The 19,414-nt window shown below is 44.5% G+C and overlaps 1 protein-coding gene across 2 annotated transcripts in view; it reads right to left on the reverse strand.

Moving 5' to 3' along the window:
- Window positions 1-19,414, reverse strand: part of LOC309568080 (CMP-N-acetylneuraminate-beta-galactosamide-alpha-2,3-sialyltransferase 4-like) — a 202,375-nt gene that overhangs the window by 77,198 nt on the left and 105,763 nt on the right. The gene's annotated exons all lie outside the window — the stretch shown is intronic.

Here is a 19,414-nt window from a genome sequence, read left to right on the forward strand (position 1 = left end):
TTCAGAGATCCTCACTGAACTTCTGGAGAGAGTTTGCTGCACTGAAAGTAAAGGGGCTGAATAATTTTGCACGCCCAATTTTTCAGTTTTTTATTTGTTAACAAAATTTAAAATATCCAATAAATTTCGTTCCACTTCATGATTGTGTCCCACTTGTTGATTCTTCACAAAAAATTATAGTTTTATATCTTTATGTTTGAAGCCTGAAATGTGGCAAAAGGTCACAAAGTTCAAGGGGGCCGAATACTTTTGCAAGGCACTGTATATAAATATAACTTTGAGACCCGGGAAGGGTCAAATCAAATCATTACAGTAATTACATGTGAATCAGATAAGGAAAGAGAAGAAGTGTGTAGTACATTCAAACGATATACATGTTTAACTGCAGGACAGTCTGGAGGTACTTAAATCATCAATGAATATATCCATGAGTGGGGGTTTTCAGTATCTCGGAGAAAGTATGAATCAACTATTTTATTGAACTTTCTTGCCCTTTCCCCATCTTGCATTCCACTCCTCTAATTGTTTCCATCCTTTCTTTGTACCTTCCCTTTCCAATGATCAGGATCAGGATGGGGGGGGTGGGGCTTGTGATAAGAAAAGAGAAAAATAATCGGGGGGGGGGGCCGAGATGAAAGGGAGGGGAGGGTAGTTGAAGAGGGGGGGGGGGGAAGGAGGGGCAGTAGGGGAAGCTGGTGATGGATTCTGGCAGTCGGAGTCATCTAATTCTTTTCCTTCTTCCTCCCCTTTTCTCTTTTTTTTCTTCCTTCTTTCTCTCTTCCCTTTTCTTTTTTTAATAGTAATTTATGAGTTTAAAAGCTTTGTTCCCTCTTCCGAGAGAAAATAAAGATTCCAAAGCCCCCAAATCTTATGATATTGCTCTCGTTTATGCTGCTCTGTATCAAGTACTTCATTATATTTATATCTTCTTCTCTATGTAGCCAGTTTGCAATGGTTGGTGGTAGTCGATTCTTCCAGTGAAGAGGGATACATGATTTGGCGGCATTTAATAGGTGACAGACAATGGATTTTTTATACAGTTTCGCAGGGATATTAGAAACATGTAGAAGAAAAAAAGCTGGGTCATCAGGAATTTTGTACTCAGAATTTCTGAATTGTAGATCTTGCTTCCGTCCAGTAATGTAGTAATTTAGGGCAGGACCAGAAAATATGTAGCAGCATCCCACTACCCTCCTGGCATCTCCAACAGCGATCAGTTGTATTTCAATAGTACTTGTGTAATTTATGGGGAGTAATTTATGTGGGGTAAGATACCATCTAGTTAAGATTTTGAAGTTAGTTTCTTGAATTTTTGTGCAGATCGATGATCTGAGAGAGATCTTGATAATGTTTTGTATTTGAACTGGTGTAAATTTACAATGTAAATCGGTTTCCCATTTATTTATACATGGTAGATGTGGCTGTTCAGGCGGTGTAGTTAGTAGGCTGTACGTTTTGGATAGAGTCTGTGGGAGATTACCTGTATCTGAACAGTATTCCTCAAATGTTGTTAGGCGCTGGTCAAAACTCTGAGGGGTTCTGAATGGAATGTAGGAAATTATGCAGTTGTAAAGCCTGCCAGAAGGGGAGTTGATAAGATCCCTCCTTATTTGTCAACATCGCTACAGAAGGCCATTTACCTGAGATTAAAAATCGGGAGGCCTGGTCATAGCCCGATTTACTTAAAGCAAGAAACTCAGAAGACCTGAGGCCTGGGGTAAAATGAGGGTTCCCTGTGATCTGAAATAATGGAGATTTTGGGGATATGAGTGAATTTTGCTTACTTGCTTTATGGGATATCTGTAACATAATGCTCAATAATGGGTGTGAATTCAACTTCGGCGGTACATTTTGGTAACACCATCATGCACTTTTTAGCGGAATTTCCATTTGTGCCTGTTCTATATGTATCCATAGCTTAGAAATATTGGTGGTGGTGCCAATCAATTACTCTAATCAGGTGTGTTGCCTGGTAGTATTTCAAGAGGTCAGGGAGTGCCAGGCCCCCACAATTTTTAGGTAGAGTGAGGTGACAGCGTGAGAGTCAAGGTTTTTTATTTGCCCAAAGAAATTTAACGAAGAGGGAATGTACCAATTTAAAATATTGGGGGGGGGGGTGGTATCTTGATTGGCAGAGCTCCTAATGGGTATAAATGTTTTGGTACAATACACATTCAGCAGGTTGCATCTGCCAAACCAGGAGTGTAGACCTGTGTGCCATTTCTCTAGTAATATGCGGGTAGCGGCTAATAGAGGTGGAAAGTTAAGTTCACATACTCTAGATAATTTAGGAGGGATGTATGTTCCCAAGTATTTCAGTGCAGATTAAGCCCATTTTAGTTTGAAACTTGATTGTAAAGTCGATAAGAGGGGGAGGAATCCCCAACCCCATGGCCTCCGATTTGCCAAAGTTTATTTTCAAGTTAGAAAGAGCTCCATATTGATCAAATTCTCGTAGTAAATTCAGGAGTGAAACTACAGGGTTCATCAGGGAAAAAGGAGTAGGTCATCAGTATATGCAGATATTTTGCTTTGGCTGTCCCCCACGGGTATTCCCTGGATGTCTGGGTTAAGTCAGACCTTAAAGAGAAAAGATTCTAGAGAATGCAAAAAAGAGGGGGAATAAAGGGCATCCCTGTCTTGTTCCATTCCCAATGGGAAAAGGTTCAGAGAGAACTCCGTTGGATTCGAATATATTTTAGCAATCCAATGCATCATTGTGTCCCCTAATCCAATGTGTTTAGGAACCGAGAACATGAATTTCCAATTAACTCAGTCACATGTCTTCTCGGCATCAGTGTTTAAGAAGACACAGGGAGTATGAGTCGCGTTGGCTATATGAATTAAGTTAGATATTCAAATTTTTGAGATGCACCTGTATAACCAAAATCTTACATGCTTGCTAGCAAATTTTCTGTGGGTATTTTTATACGGTATGATGGCATTAAGTGGACCTATCCTTACATTATTTGTATAGTGCATACATGCCAAGTAAAGGGTAACACTGGTATTTATCACTTCTCAAAGCATTGTAATCTTTTGCCGATGGAGTATAATCTGTGGGTCAGCATCTTGGTCCCAAAAGTAGATGCTAACCCCCTGATACTACCTGAATAAAAATGTCTCCATCTTTCTGGAGAAAACATGAAGACCCTGACCCTGATTTACTAAAGGAGTAGAGTGTGTTCACCTTCAAAATCAACTTTCATCTACCTTAGTGGATGTGGGGGAGCAGAGTGAATATTGACTTTAAAAAGGGACAAAACACGAATTTTGCTTGCAAATGATTCAATGATAAGGGTCAGCTCAACACCACCCCCATTCAGGCGAAGGAAAATTCTCTATGCATTGTAAATATTTTCTTTGCATAGGGAATATTCACATATCTTAGTTTAATAAGGTTGTGCAGACTTCATCCATCCAAACGTGCAAGCAAAAATAAATCTTTTAAATATTCTTTGCAGACAATTGGGTATTTTTTGGAAAGTGAAACTGTTTCACCTTATTCAGTAAGTGAAATGAGTGAATATGCCCCAATCCTTTAGTAAACCAAGGTCAATTGCTTCATGTATTTCTTCAAAAGGATGGAGCCATATTCATTCAGACATCATCAGGGTACTTTCGGGATTGAGCTACTGATCCACAGATGATACATCTCAACCATGTAAATCCTGATGCCTGTCTAGTAGGTTTAGATATGTTATTAAGCCAAGTTTAAAAAAATTCTGCACGGACTGCCTCTCCTAATATAATTTACTACTGTCAAAATCCACTATAGTAATATCTCACTCCTTCTGCTGCCTTTCACCCTGTGACCAATCAGTGTTAAAAGGAGTTGTAAAGGCAGAAGGTTTTTTATCTTAATGCATTCTATGCATAAAGATAAAAAGCCTTCTGTGTGTAGCAGCCAGCCCAGCCCCCCTAATACTTACTTGTGTCCCATCTCTGTCAAGAGCGATCCACGAATCCCTCAGCCGTCCCTCCTGATTGGCTGAGACAAAGCAGCGGCGCCATTGGCTCCAGCTGTTGTCAAAGGCAGTTAGCCAATCAAGAGGGAGATGGGCAGAGCTGATTGACAGCTCTGTATCTGAATGGACACACAGAGCTGCAGCTCGGCTCGGGGTGCCCCCATAGCAAGCTGCTTGCTTTGGGGGCACTTGACAGGAGGGAGGGGCCAGTAGCAGCGAAGAGGGACCCGAGAAGAGGAGGATCTGTGCTGCCCTGTGCAAAATCAACTGCACAGAGAAGGTAAGTGTAACAGGTTTGTTATTAAAAAAAAAAAAAAAAACACAAGACTTTACAATCACTTTAAATCAAACACGCACTGCTCAGCAACACCACTGCATCTTGCACTGACAGCACACTACATTAGGCAGTGGTGAATATGGAAAATGCTGTCAGCAGCAAACAGATTATTATTATTTTTTTTAAAAACAGTTACAGTTGTTTTTATTATAACATTGCTGTGTACAAGGACATGCAAGAAATTTTCACTTGCAGACTTGTACGGTCACTGGAATCTTCCTTCCACATAATTGTGCATAGTGTTCCCTTTTGCTGACATGGCAAGTCACGACACGTCAGTACAAAGTGTAGGATCTATCAGCAGTGATTTACATACATACATGACATTAGAATCCTGCAGATAAAGGCAGAAAGGATGAAAAAATAGGTATTGCAGCCTGTTTATAGTCCAGCCATCATTAGAAGGATACTCACCAAAAGCTAGCTGGCTGGACACACAGACAGGTGCACTTCATGCATTCAATCTGGTATACTCTAAAGCCGCCCATACAATATTCATTTTTTATTAATTTTTTTTTTTCCAATCAGCTTAATGTGGATGGGGGAATCCTTCCTGTAGAGATATTTTATTCTGACAGATGGCAGCACTGATCGACTGGGAAAAACCTGACAGCCTGCCCATGCATAGTTTGAAATTCGGCTGGTCCTGACTGCACCGGCTGAATTTCTATTCATGTATGGCTGCCTTAGGGTTGTGCTTCAACTAGGTGATTGCCAAATGCTTCTAAGATTCTCCAAGCTATGCTGTGAGCTGGAATGCTTTCACAATCACTTTTCTGTTTCAGTCTAGGTTCACACTGAGGGCAGGTTTGAAATCGTGCCAGCTCAGACCGGCATTTTCAGTCTGACTTCAGGGGCGATTTGATAGCCATCCGTGCGTGTTCCTGCACAGATGTCTATTTGAAATCGCCCCCCCCCCCCGAAGTTGCCAAAAGTAGTGAAGAAACTTTTTGGGAATTGGTGTGACGCCGCAAAATCAATGTCGCACTGATTCAGAAAGTGCCATTGCCAGCAATAGGCTCCGATTTGACATGTCAAATCGAATGTCAAATCAGCCCAATGTGAACATGGGCTCAATAGATTTTTTGAAAGGTTTTTCCAAAAAGGATACAAGTTGTAGGCAAAATATGACCTCAAAAAGGTCCACAATGCAGGTGGAACATATCAGAACAATAATAACCAATATAAAAAGATCCAACTAGTTTACCACCAGTCATTCACAACACAAAGGATTGCTATATAAAGTATAGGGTCAAACATAATGATAAAAAAAATTCTTATAATAGCATACAATTCTACTCTGAAATCCCAGACAAGGGGAAATATTTGAACCTTTACTTTATTGCCAACCACAATGCTTTCACAATCACCTTTCCCCCTGCCCCAACACACGATGCACAGGGTAAAAGCCACCATCTGCAGTTTTTGAGCTGACTGGCTTGCTAGGCAAACATACACACATCCTTGTTGCTTGCTATGATATCTGTCATTGGCTATGGCAGATACAATTGCTGCCACACACTGACATTATTCTACATACAACTAGATTGGTTGTCTCGTTCTCTGTTGGGATGACGCTATCTCATCGGGGGGTGGGGGGCAGATGGGGGATTATGCCTTGTAGACATTACAATTTGTATTTTTTTTTTTGTTCAAAAACTGTCAGGGCCAGTCAGAGCCGCTGTATTAACCATCCAAAGTCAGTACTGCGATCTTCCCTGCTGAGCTGTTTTGTTCCAACAGGTTGCGCCCCCCCCCCCCCCGCTAGAACACTACGACCAGCGCTCTCTGCCATTGGCTGATCGGGAGTCGATGGGCTGCTGTTTTCAAGCAAGCTTGTCCAGGAGAAGCCAGCCAAAACTCCTGACTTTAGTCGGACAAACCGACTTCCAGGCGCCGCCCACTGTGTATTTATGTTGCTATTTTGACATTAAATACCACTATTATGGCAGCAGATAGCTGTCATAACCCCGGTATTTTCTTACACAGCAGGCGGTCAGCTTTAACATAAAAGTGGTCCCAGTGGCGAAATAGCTTGACTATGCCCCTGGAGGAAGATATTTTTTTCCTTGCTTTTAAAAGTGGAGTTCCAGCCTTTTTTGTGTTTATTAACGGTCATTGCTGGCTTTTAATAAACACACACTCACCTGTCCCACGATCCAGCAATGCGGCCTCCCGAAGCCTCAGTTCTCTCCCTCTCCTCTCCATGGCCCCAGCATCACTAGTGTGGACACCCAGCTGTGACAGCTTGTCCGGGTTCAGGAGCCCTTAAAGCGTAAGTTCCACTTTTGGGTGGAACTCAACTTTAAGTGTAAATGTGAGGTCTGAGGGCTTTTTAACCCCAGATCTCACAATAAAGAGGACCTGTCCTGCCTATGTCTATTACAAGGGATGTTTACATTCCTTGTAATAGGAATAAAAATGATCAAAAATTTTTTATTTAAAAGGAACAGTGTAAAAAAAAAAAATGGATTTTTGACTTACCGTAAAATCCTTTTCTCTGAAGTTTGACAGACACAGCTCCATATTCTTCTTAACCATTGGGTTATGCTGCCCCCTACAAGAGTAGGAAACTAGGTAGGAAAAAACTTTACCACGCCTATGGAGCAGTCCCTGGAGGTATACACCCACTAACTCTGGAATAGGATTTAGTTGTAAGCAGTGTCCGAAGTAAAAAAACCCCAACCCACTCAGAAATAGAGGGGCGGGTGCTGCGTCTGTCAATGAACTTCAGAGAAAAGGGTTTTGCATTAAGACTAAAATCCAGTTTTCTTCATCGTTCATTGACAGAGGCAGCTCCATATTCTTTTTAACCATTGGGACATCCCAAAGCAGTAAAGCAATATTTGCACGAGGGGTGGGAAAACAACGCAGAGAAAGAACGTAATTCCCCAAAGGCTAACCTTAGCCAACCAGGTAAAATGGAGCTCAACCAGGAACAACTGGAGCTCACCTAGAAACAACATATACCATCAAAGAGAAAAAATTGCTCTTTTAAACAGCAGCCTGCAAAGCCTTGCGGCCAAAAGAAGCATCCGAGGATGCCAACACATCTACTTTGTAGAATTTAGTGAACGTGTGCACAGAAGACTGCGTTGGCGCCTTGCAAACTTGTATTACTGACGCCTGATGGCGAAAGGCTCAAGAGGCACTCAGCGCCCTTGCAGAATCCGCCTTCACAGGGAAGGTGGAACCGAATTCTTAAGTGAATACGCCTGTACCACCGTCTGCCTGATCCATCTGGATATGGTCGTAGCAGACGCAGCCAATCCCTTCTGAGGTCCTTCTGTGAGGACAAAAGGAGAGTCTGATTTCCTGAAAGACTCAGTAACCACCAGGCAAACCCTAATTGCCCGAACCACAGCCAAGAAATGCAAAGAAATTTCCTTGGGATGCTTGGGCTTAGGACAGAGTAAAGGCAGCACAAGGTCTTCCTTTAATGGAAATCAGAAACCACCTTAGGAAGAAACGACTGATTAGGTCAAAGTACCACTTAATCTCTGTGGACCACCAGAAAAGAAGAATGGCAGGACAGCGTCGCCAATTCAGACACTCTGTGGCCAGAGGTAATAGCCACCAAAAAAGGCTACCTTCTGTGACAGTGTAAGCAGAGGAATCTCCCTAAGTTTTCAAAGGTAAGTTTTGAAGAACATATAGTACCAAGTTAAGATACCCCGGAAGTAACGGGGACCGTATCGGAGGAGCCACATGACAAACTCCCTGGATAAAAGTGGAATCAAAGAATACATAGCTAAAGGGCATTGAAAAAACACAGCCAAAGCCGACACCTGGCCTTTATAGTACCCAAGGTCAACTGCTGCTCAACCCCTCTTTGGAGGAAGGCCAATATCCTAGCCACTGAAAAGGAGCATGGCTAAAACTTTATACGATTTCCACGTACAATGATAAATCTTCCTGGAGGTAGATTTTCTAGCCTTCAACAGTGTAGGAATCACTAAGTGAGAAAGAGCCTTTCCTTCAATACCTGGCTTTCAACAATCATGCCGTTCAAGCCAGCGACTGTAAAGCAGGATGGAAGATCGGCCCTTGAGACAACAGATCTTCCCTGAGAGGAAGTCTCCAAGGAGCATCGATGACCAACCTTGCCAGATCTGCATACCAAGACCGGCGAGGCCAGTCTGGGGCCACCAGAATTACCGGAATCCCTTCCACCTCTATTCAGCGCAGACGCCTCGGGAGAAGTTTCAGCTGAGGAAATGCATAGATCAGCCGATACTGACCCCAAGGAGCCACCAGTGCGTCTGTGGCGTCGGCCAGAGGATCCCGAGACCTGGCTACAAACCTCTGTACCTTCTCGTTGAGCCTAAAAACTAATAGGTCTACATCGGGTGTCCCCAACCGAACACACAACAGGTGAAACACCTCTGGGTGCAGGGACCATTCTCCCTGATCCAACACCTAACAACTCAAGTAATCTGCCTGCTAGTTCTTCACTCCGGGTATATGCACGGAGGAAAGGGCTGGAACAAAATATTCTGCCAAAAATTAAGATCTCTGCCACCTCCCGGGGAGCCAGGACACTCTTGGTGCCCCCTTGATGATTGATGTAAAGCATGGCCATGGCATTGTCTGATTAAATCCAAACTTGACAATCCTGCAGACGATTTGTCCAGTGACTGGACACACAGCTTTGCAAGTACAACCCCCCCCCAGCCGGACAGGCTGGCATCCGTGGATACCATGATCCAATACAATGGAAAGAAGGGCTTGCCCTGAAGCAAGGAAAGGAGCCACCACAGAAGAGCACTTCTTGCTTTTTGACTCAACTGAACCATGTCCAAAGATTTTGGATCCTTGTTCCACTTGACAGAATACCCCTTTTCAGAGGTCTCGTGTGGAACTGAGCAAACGGAACTGCCGCGAAGGTAGACACCATCAGGCCTAGAGCTCGCATGCAAGTCCGCAATAAGGACAGAGTGCTGGATAACAGCAACCGAATCGCCCTCTGCAACTTTTGCAGCTTTTCCAGGGGAAGAAACACCCTCAGGTATACATCGGGTGGGCTGGGTCCAGAGTCAGTCACAGATAAACCATTTTGGAGGCTGGGACCAGATAGTTTTTCTGAAATTGATGGTCCAACTGAACCGTACAGTGATTGACAGATCACCCACCAGAACTGAGTGGGAGTCTGCTCTTAAGAGGGGATCATCGAGGTACCCTAATACCGCAATCCCCCACTGTCCCAGTAATGCCAATACCGGAGTCAACACGTTGGTGAAGACCCTGGGGGCAGAGGCGAGACAAAAGGGTAACGCCACAAATTGATAATGTTCCTCTCCTACAATGAAGAGAAGAAAACGCTGGTGTCCAGCGAGAATAGGGATGTGCAGATATGCCTCCTCGATATCGATAGAGGACAAAAAGTCCCCTTGAGGTCCAGAATTGGATGCACTTTTCCTTCTTTCCTGGAAACAGTAAACAGGTTTGAATAAAACCCTTGACAGCGTTCGAGAGGGAACCGACACAAACACCCTTTGCGACAGCAGATCTTGTACTGCCTCTCGTAGATCCCTTAACTGATCTGAAGAAAGGCGTAAAGTTGGACGCAAAGAATCTGTCCGACCCAAATTAAATCTTGTAAACAGATCGGAGCAGCTTGTGGGCCCATTTGTCCTGAATCAAGGAGGTCCCTGGTTCCGGACAGAAAATGAAGATGTCCCCCCACCCCAGATATGGGTGAGGGCGTCCCTTCATGCAGACGGAGATTTGTCCGCAGATCTGGGGGGGGTCTGTTCTCAGCTTACGCAACCACGTCTTCTTGGAACCCCCAAATGACCTAAATGGCTTAGGTCCTTTCTCCTGCATACCAAAGGCACGAAGTGGCCACCTGTATGCTGAAAAATAAGGGCCCCGTCTATTACGAGGTGACTTGCCCTCAGCGGATAGAGGAAGAAGAGTACTTTTCCCACCTGTGAGTCTGATGGAACCTTTTTAGCAGCCTGGTCCACAGACCAGCTTTTTAGCCACACCATGTGTGGTTACCATTATTGCGTTTAGAATAACTCCACTGACTCGCAACAATTTTGTCACAGTAGGCGGGAAAAGGCTTTGCCGCTTTTAGGGGATCTGCGGGCCCCCCGAAGGGACTGGCGCCCCCCCATGGGGCTGTGTCGTGGAGAGGCCTAGTGCAGGGCTATGACCTGCACACGCTCGCTGGTCGGACTGTTGATTTCTCAGGAATATAACTAACTAAAAAATTAAAATTTTAACAAAGGATCCCTTTAAAATAAAAAAACAAGCTAAGACCGAAGTCCTAGCCGGGAACTAGTTCCTACTTCTAAACTAGGCAGAAACAAACTGAATCCTATAGCAGAGTGAGTGGGTGTTAACCCCCAGGGACTGCCCTATAGGCGTGGTAAAGATTTTTTTCTGCCTAGTGTCCTACTCCTGCAGGGGGCAGCATAACCCAATGGTTAAGAAGAATATGGAACTGTGCCTGTCAATGAACGCTAGAGAAAAAAAATGTAAATCGCTCCATCCCGCCGAGCTCGCACGCAGAAGCGAATGCATATGCAAGTCGCACCAATAAATGTAAACGATGTTCAAACCATACATGAGGTATCGCCGCGATCGTTCGAGCGAGAACAATAATTATAGCACTAGACCTCCTCTGTAAGGCCCCTTTCGCACAGGCTTGCCGATCAGGTTTAGCTGTCATTTTTTCAGGCGGACCTGATCGGACGCTCCATGCAGCCCTATGGAGCAGCGGATGTCAGTGGTGACATGCCCGCGACATCCGCTGCTATCTGATTCAATCCTGTCTGTGAAATCCAGACGGATGGAAATCCTATTTTCCATCCGCCTGGAGGACGCCTATCCGTTTTCATCCGATCTCCCATAGGGGAGAGTGGGAAGCTGACAGGTCTGTCTCTGCAAAGTAAGCGGAGATGGACCTGTCATCCACCTGCTCAGCGGGGATCGGCGGATCAATCCCTGCTGAGCAAAATGTCCGCCGGGTGGAAAGCCCGTGTGAAAGGACCCTTACTCTAAACTCATAACCTGTAGAATTTTTTAAGGCTTCCCCTATGGAGATTTTAAAGTACCATTCCACGAGCGTGCGCAATTTTGAAGCATGACATGTTAGGTATCAATTTACTCAGTGTAACATGTCACATTTTGGAAAAAAAAGTGTACTTTTTCCAAATAAAATTGCGTTTGTAAGACCGCTGTGCAAATATGGTGTGGCAAAGTAATGCAACAATCACCATTTTATTCTCTAGGGTCTCTGCTAAAAAAAAAATATATAATGCTTGGGGGTGCAAAGTAATTTTTTAGCAAAAAAAAAAATGGATTTTTGTCTTACAGTAAAATCCTTTTCTCTAATGTTCATTGGTGGACACAGCTCTATATCTTCTTTGACCCTTGGGTTATGCTTCTCTCCATAGGAGTAGAACTAGGCAGAAACAAATGTGACCAATATCCTAGGGCAGTCCTAGGGGGTATATTTCCCACTTCCTGCTATAGGACTTCAGTTTGCAACAAGCAGTGTTAGAAGAATACATACTCCCAACTCAACCCGACTCAGGGGTGGGTGCTGTCTCCGTCAATGAACATCAGAGAAAAGGATTTTATGGTAAGACAAAAATCCAGTTCTCTTTAGTTCATTGACGTACACAGTTCCATATCTTCTTTGACCCTTGGGACGTCCCAAAGCAGTGTCAATATGAGGGGCGGGAAAACACAGCGGTGGATAGAATTCCCAAGAGAGGCTAAACAGGAGCTCAACCAGGAATAACTGGAGCTCACCAACCAGTAAAACATACACCCTCAAGAGGCAGGAGCCTCTGCAATGGCAGCCTGCAAATAAATGCGGCCCGAACGCAGCATCCGCATATGCGAGTACATCCAACTTGTAAAACCTTGTGAATGTATGCTCAGATGACCATGTGGCCGCCTTGCACACCTGGGCCACTGACGCCTGATGATGGAAGGCCCAAGGAATCTTATTTCCGAATCGACTCAATCGCCGCCAGGTACACCCTGATTGCCTGAACCAGGGAATGTAAAGCAATCTCTTTAGGATGTTTTGGCTTAGGGCACAAGGAAGGCAACACAATGGCTTCATTCAAGTGGAAACTTGAGACGACCTTAGGAATGAACGACTGACAGGGACGTATCACCTCTTTGTCCCTGTGACCCAAGAGTTAAGGTGACCGACAACGCAGCTAGCTCTGACACCCTGCGTGCAGAAGTAATAGCCACCAAGAAGGCCACCTGTGAGCAAGCAGAGGAAGTTAATGAATATTTTCAAAAGGCGGTTTTTGAAGAACCGACAGTACCAGATTGAGGTCCCACGGAGGTACCAGGGATCTTACCGGAGGAGCCAAGTGGCGAATAACCTAGACGAAAGTGTGAACCAAAGAATTTGCAGCCAACAGCCATTGGAAAAAAATTGCCATGGCGGAAATCTGTAACGCTCCTGCGTTTTTGTTATAGGCTGGATTTGCAGCTGCAAAATCTCCACTCAGTAGTCATGTAGAGATGTGTTGAATACCAGATCCAACTCTCCAGGACTCATCACCATGGGCCTGTCAGCTTCAACATACAGATATATACACACTCAATGAGATGTTCCTGGAGTGATTGGATGTATATGATAGTATGAAGGTGATGTGCTGAAGGGACAGGTGTGAACAGTGACAAGGATGGTAAGCACTTGATAGGTTTGTACAGGAGAGTTCAAGATGGTATTTAGGAATGCAGATAAGTTAGTATCGAGTATGCTAACAGGTGGTGAGGACAGCAGATGACAAATACAGGATAGACTAACCCAGTGCAAGGATAGATAGTAGTAGACAGGAGAGCTAGCAATCTATGCAGCAGTGCAGATGATAGATGGTAGTAGACAGGAGAGCTAGCAATCTATGCAGCAGTGCAGATGATAGATGGAAGTAGTCTCAAGAGCTAGCAATCTATGTAACAGTGCAGATGATAGGATAGTATGGATAGGTAGTAACAGTCCTTAATGCAATAGTAGTAGTGTAAGTTATGGAGGTTTCCCCTGCGGGGTACTTATCACTATAGTATAGTAGTAGAAGGGTCCGGTGATGAGGAAGTGATCCAGTAGCGAGATACAGGGATCAGTAGCGAGGTTCGGGTCTGAGGAAGTGATCCTGGTAGCGAGATACAGGGATCTGTAGCGAGGTTCCACAGCGAGACACACTTGTAAGCATAGATGCAAGGCAGGTTGAACGAACATGTGAGTGAGAACGCCGGCGGTTGAAATAGCCGCTCTGCGGCGCTCAGTGATGACAGCATCGGTCTTAAAGGTGTATGCGCACCTACCAGAAGAGAATGGTGGGACGCATACACGGAATGGAAAGTGAAATAAGGGTACCAGAGGTACCAGAACATTACAAAATCTGGCCCTTGATGGTGCTCAGAGCCAAACGCTGATCTACACCCTGTTGTAGGAACTCCAGCAGACGGGACACTGAAAAGGAACGGGGAGAAACTCCCCCCAAGACTCACACCAAGATATGTACGCCCTCCAAACTTGATGATAAATCTTCCTAGAAGTAGACTCTGCAACTGGCACAATTACTGATAGCAGATCCTGCACCGCCCCGTGAAGGCCCTGCAGCCGATCCGGGGACAGGCGCAAGTTGAAAGGGAAGAACCTTGCCGGAGGCAAGGACCGAAACAACTCATGGACCCATTTGTCTTGAATGAAAGAGATCCACTGGTTCATTTTTGTCGCTTGCCCTGCGAGATGAAAGGGCCGTTTGTGAGCCGAGAAGAAAGGACCAAGTTTACGACAAGGCTCTTTGCTCTTGGCAAACTGTGAAAGCAGAGTACTCTTACCTCCCATAAGACCTTTAATGAGCTCTTCCATAGAAGCTCTGAACAGGCAGTCTCCTACAAAAGGGAGATCAGTCAACGCCTTTTTGGAAACCTGGTCCCCAGACAAGTATTTCAGCCAAATCATGCGGCGAAGGATCACAGCTGTCACAGACACTCTGCAGGCCACATCCAGAGAGGTATCACCCCTGTATCAACTGGTCCACCAGCTCAGGAGGATGTTGACCCTCTTCTAAATCCTAGCGCAGAAGCTTTGCCCATTCCGTTAAGGTCTGGGGGACCAAGGTGATTGCAAACACCGGCCTTAAAATTGAACCTGCCATGGTAAAAAGGTATCGGACCACAGCCTCAGTTCTCTTGTCCACAGGGTCTTTTAGAGACGGGAAACCCTCAATTGGAAGAAGTGTGGCTTTATTCAATCTGGAAACCTGATTCCACATAGCTTCCGAGAGTGGGTCAGGTGGTGACACATGCTCCAGGGACTATATGGTTAACCCAGGAGGCCGCAAACAATCTGTGAAAAAAAAATGCAATAAAAAAAATCCTCCTCACCGCTGTAGCAGTGGTACTACAAGTCCCAGTGCACCAGCAGTGCTGCTATAACAGAAAGAAAGAGCTGTACACCCACAGGGACTCGCCACCACTGACTTAGGGAAGGATACAGAGCATCAAGCTGCTTGTTATGTAGCAATCAGAGAGAAGGAGGAAGCACTGCCACTGCCACTAGAGGCATCACCACTCCACAGGCTACAAGAAAATCGCAGCCGCTTTGATTTCAATGAGAAACTCCGAAAACATGGCCACAGGACTACACAAACATGGCCGCGAAAGCTTTAGAACAGCCATCCACAGTAAAATGGCGGCGTGGCACCCAGAACCCCAAAGGCCCTCCAGGTACTTGTAGTCCATCAGGGGGGCTCCAATAGCGATCCCCACCTTGACATTGCCACATAAAATGTTATTGTGAGCCGCCGGGGGAATGCTCCCTCCCGCTTAATCCCAACCCTGCATGACCCCGTACCTGAAAGTAGCCAGGCCACCCCGGGGAGGGGGAACTAAGGGTGGTAGGGGAGGGTTACAAGGCCAGGGGAACCCCGCTAGTGAGGAGGGAGAACACCAGACGGGAAGGAAAAGCACATAGGGGGCCTATTCAGGAGAAAGAGCCCGCGTTCACCCCAACATTTTTTCCAGAGGAGAAGGGGGACACTGCTCACCACACCTAGGAACTGAGTGAGCACCACTCCGGGCAGTCCACCATACCATCTTGGAATGGGGGTGCTGCAGGCCAGAGGTATGCTGCGACTCAGGTCGTGACCAGGGCTATGCGTCCTTACGAGGGGTTTCACTCGACGGCCAGCCCCCATCCAGTGGGGATATGTCGCTGCCAACCTAGCGCCGAGCAAAAGTTGGGTCACACTCGCTGGCCAGACTGGGAAGACCATAAGGATTTAGGATATCCAGTGCGCTGCCCAGTCTGGCAGTTGATTGTAGTTCTTACAGGAACAGAAAATAATAAAAGACGAAAAAAATTCAGTTGAAAAAAGGAAAAAAATGCCTGAACCAGAGATCCCAGCAAGAAACCAGGTACTTACTCCTGACTAGGCAGAAAAATACTGAAGTCCTATAGCAGGAAGTGGGAAGTATACCCCCTAGGACTGCCCTAGGGGCGTAGCCCAATTTGTTTCCACCTAGTCCTATGCCTATGGAGAGCAGCATAACCCAAGGGTCAAAGAAGATGTGGAGCTGTGTTCGTCAATGAACGAAAGAGAAATACTGATTTTAACTTGTAAACAACAAGTGGCAGAAATAGGCCTGGTCCTTAAGAGGTAAACACAGGTCAAATGTCTTTTTTTTTTTTTTTTTTTTTTAAGGTCTACCGACATTCAGCACCTGTGGCTTTAACCCATCCACCTAGTTTGTGTGGATGGAGGAATCAGTGTATGGCAGCCTGACACCACATTGGTCCATAACACTAAAACTTTTGGAGTATTCCGCCTAGTTCTGGGCACCGGTCCTCAGGAAGGATGTGCTGGAACTAGATAGAGTCCAGAGAAGGGCAACACAGCTTATAAAGGGACTGGAGGATCTCAGCTATGAGGAACGACTACAAGCGTTAAACTTATTGTCTCTGGAGAAGAGACGCTTGAGGAGGGATATGATATCGATGTACAAATACCGTACTGGTGACCCTAACATAGAGAAAATACTTTTCTGTGAAAGGGAATATAAACAGACACAAGGCCATTCATTTAAATTGGAAGTGGAATCTCAAACTGCGTAGAGGGTTTTTTACTGTCAGGATGTGGAATTCTTTTCCACAAGCAGTCCTATCAGCAGGGAGCATTGATAGTTTAAAGAAAACTATGAGATTGGCACCTTAACGATCACAACATACAGAGAAATACAATGAACTATTGACATAACACACGCACATCCACACAAAACAGGTTGAACTGAATGGACTGGTGTCTTTTTTCAACCTTACTATGCAACGGTTTTCAGGAAGCAGGAATGTGTAGCACCCTCTTGCTAGGAAAGCTAGGTAATTGTGGTTCTTTTCATGCCACTGTAACCAGTAGAGCAGTTTGGGAATGCTTTGGACTGTTCTGGGCTCTGCAGGCATGATTGTTTGCTCCCTCTTATAGTGGGTTGAGTGTTTTTTTTTCGGGGCGGAGCCAGGTGAACTTACTTCTGGTCACAGGAGCCGAAAACTGGAAGTAGGAAGTAAACAGGTCCTGAGGGTATTTTATATGCTTTGGCTAGTTGGCTTTGGCAAGTTTTATGGAATGTTCTTGTATTACTGAGTAAGACAATAGAGTATATTATTTATTGAAGTTTAGTCTTTTTAATAAACATACTACACAATTATCGATTTCTGCATTGTTTAGAGCATGGCCCCTAGCCACTATCAGCTAACTGAGCCCTAAAGGGACCTGCACACCAGACCTTTGGGTACAAGACATCCGACTGATGTGGAGGAGATTCCAGTATTATTGGGCCAAGTGCATTTAGACCTACTTTATGAGTCATACTTTGAGGTGACAGGCAATAACCTATCTTTGTGGCACTGGTGTCGATTGTGGATATGAAATTTGAGACACTATTGAGCAGAACTCAATTATAACACCATTTAGGTTTATAACCTACATTTCCCTTTTTGTTATATTATCATATTTGCAGGTTTTTGGCTCCACTGTAAGCAGTGGCGCAATTTGTGATTAATTAATTAATTTGGCTCTGCAGGCTGCAGGTTTGATTGCCTTCTCCGGTCTTCTGGAGAATTCCAGAATATAGTGGGTTGGGAGGAGGCAGATCGGTAGTCTGAATATCTATGTTGTCTGGTGGAGTGTGTCCAGTAGGTGGCTGTAGAGTGCATAAATAGTCTGGGGCTTAAGGCAGCCCTGTTCTTGTCCAAGAGGAGAGGCTCCCAGTCTGAACTGTGTACTGCGTTCCTAACTCTAATTTTGAAAATTGTACATATAGCAATGGACATATTAAGGGCAGGTTTGCCTAGAGGGAGCCCACCCCTCCTTGAAGGTACTGGGATGCATGGGACACCCAGCAAGGACACAATGGCAGTTGAAGGTATCTAGTGACTCCCCCCACCAATTCACCAACTGTACAAATGGCAACCTATCCAGCCTATAACTAGCCTTTGCAGCAAGGAGCACATAGAAGGGCAATGCACATCAAAAAACAAACAAAAATTCCCAGCTAGCCTGCAGCATAACTAGAGGAAATGTCCTGATAAGTAGTACAGTGTCTTTAATTTATTGCTTAGCGTTCATGGAGTATCCCACAGCTAGCTCTACATTTTAAAAAAAGCAACCCTTAAGAGTTGTAACCCAGAACAAGAAGTCAAGAGCTATCTTCCAATGAAGACATTTGCCCCAGGAGGAGGGGAATTTAACTCTTTGGGACATTTCCTCGAACTTCCTGTTGCATGTCTGGGACAGGAAGTGAAGGGAAATTACAGCAATGATACACAGAGAGCAAAAAATACTGTTCGTTTAACCCTTCTCTACCTTATCCCAAACTGAAAAAAAAAATAACTTTCAGTAGCTAAGAGGTTTAGGCAGCCCATAGAGAAGTCAGCTTTTTTTGTTCAACCAGCACTGATCGAGTGGGGAAAATCCGAGCCTGTAGCTCTGATCAAGAAGAGAAATTGCAACAGGACCGTTGAACAGAAGTTGATCGGTAAATTGACTTCTGTACAACCACAGTGCCCATACAATGATCTAAAATTTGCCCGGTCCCTATTGAATCGAATGAATTTCGATCTATGTATGGCTGACTTAATTTGCCTGATTTTTCCTAGACTTTGGCTAAGCATACACATTTAAGAGTTCTCCATCCACTCTAAACAATATGAATGGAGGAATCTTCAGTGGCAGCTATTTTATTCAAGCAGCCACAACCTGCAGCTGCTTTAATACCATTAGGCATCTGGGGCTACCCAAGGCTTGAATTTCGGTCAGTTTAGAAGATATCAACCGAAATCTGAGCCATGTACAGCCAGTTTAGTCTCTTGCTACTAGGTGAATTATTTTTTTGTCGACAAACCGCATAAGGTTTATAGTAGATTGCTCAGTAACAAGAAACTAAAGTCAGTCATGTAGCTAGTTAAAAATTTCCTGCAAAGTATCTAACAGAGGTTTATTCAACAAACAGGAATGAGTTTTGTTCACAGAAAAAAATGAATATGGCCAAAAAATTCCTGCAGATTTTTCTTGTGACATTGTCTGGAAAAAAAACTTTGGTACAAATTATATTTATCAAACTTTCAACTCCGAATTGCATTTTTCTGCATGCTGCTAACTTATGTCTAGAGTTAGCCTAGAAAGGAATAAATCATGGCTGCTCAACCTGTGGCCCTCCAGCTGTTGTGGAACTACTTCCGCAAAAGTTTGAGGGCCATGGGTTGAGCACCCAAGGCATAAATCTTTAAGATACCTTATAATATAACATCAAGCCCATTCTGTTTCCAAACTAGGATTCAGAGACATGGAACTATGCATAGATCACATTTATTAGATAAATTGCCACAAAAGCTTGCACAGGTATGAATGTTTAATTATGAAGATGACAAACAGTGCAATAGTGTCAGAACTAACCAGCCATTGGGCCTCTGACATCCCCGGGTTTAAAGACAAAAAAAAGAAAAAAAAAAAGAAAAGAGGGCGCACCGACCTAGTGCATTACCACTAAAACCATTTATTAAAATATTAAAAGATGTACAGAATACTCACAAGACTGGTGTGATACTACACACATCAACATTGCATAT

Source organism: Pelophylax lessonae (genome assembly GCF_965119305.1).
Source record: "Pelophylax lessonae genome assembly, chromosome: 12".
NCBI lineage: Eukaryota > Metazoa > Chordata > Amphibia > Anura > Ranidae > Pelophylax > Pelophylax lessonae.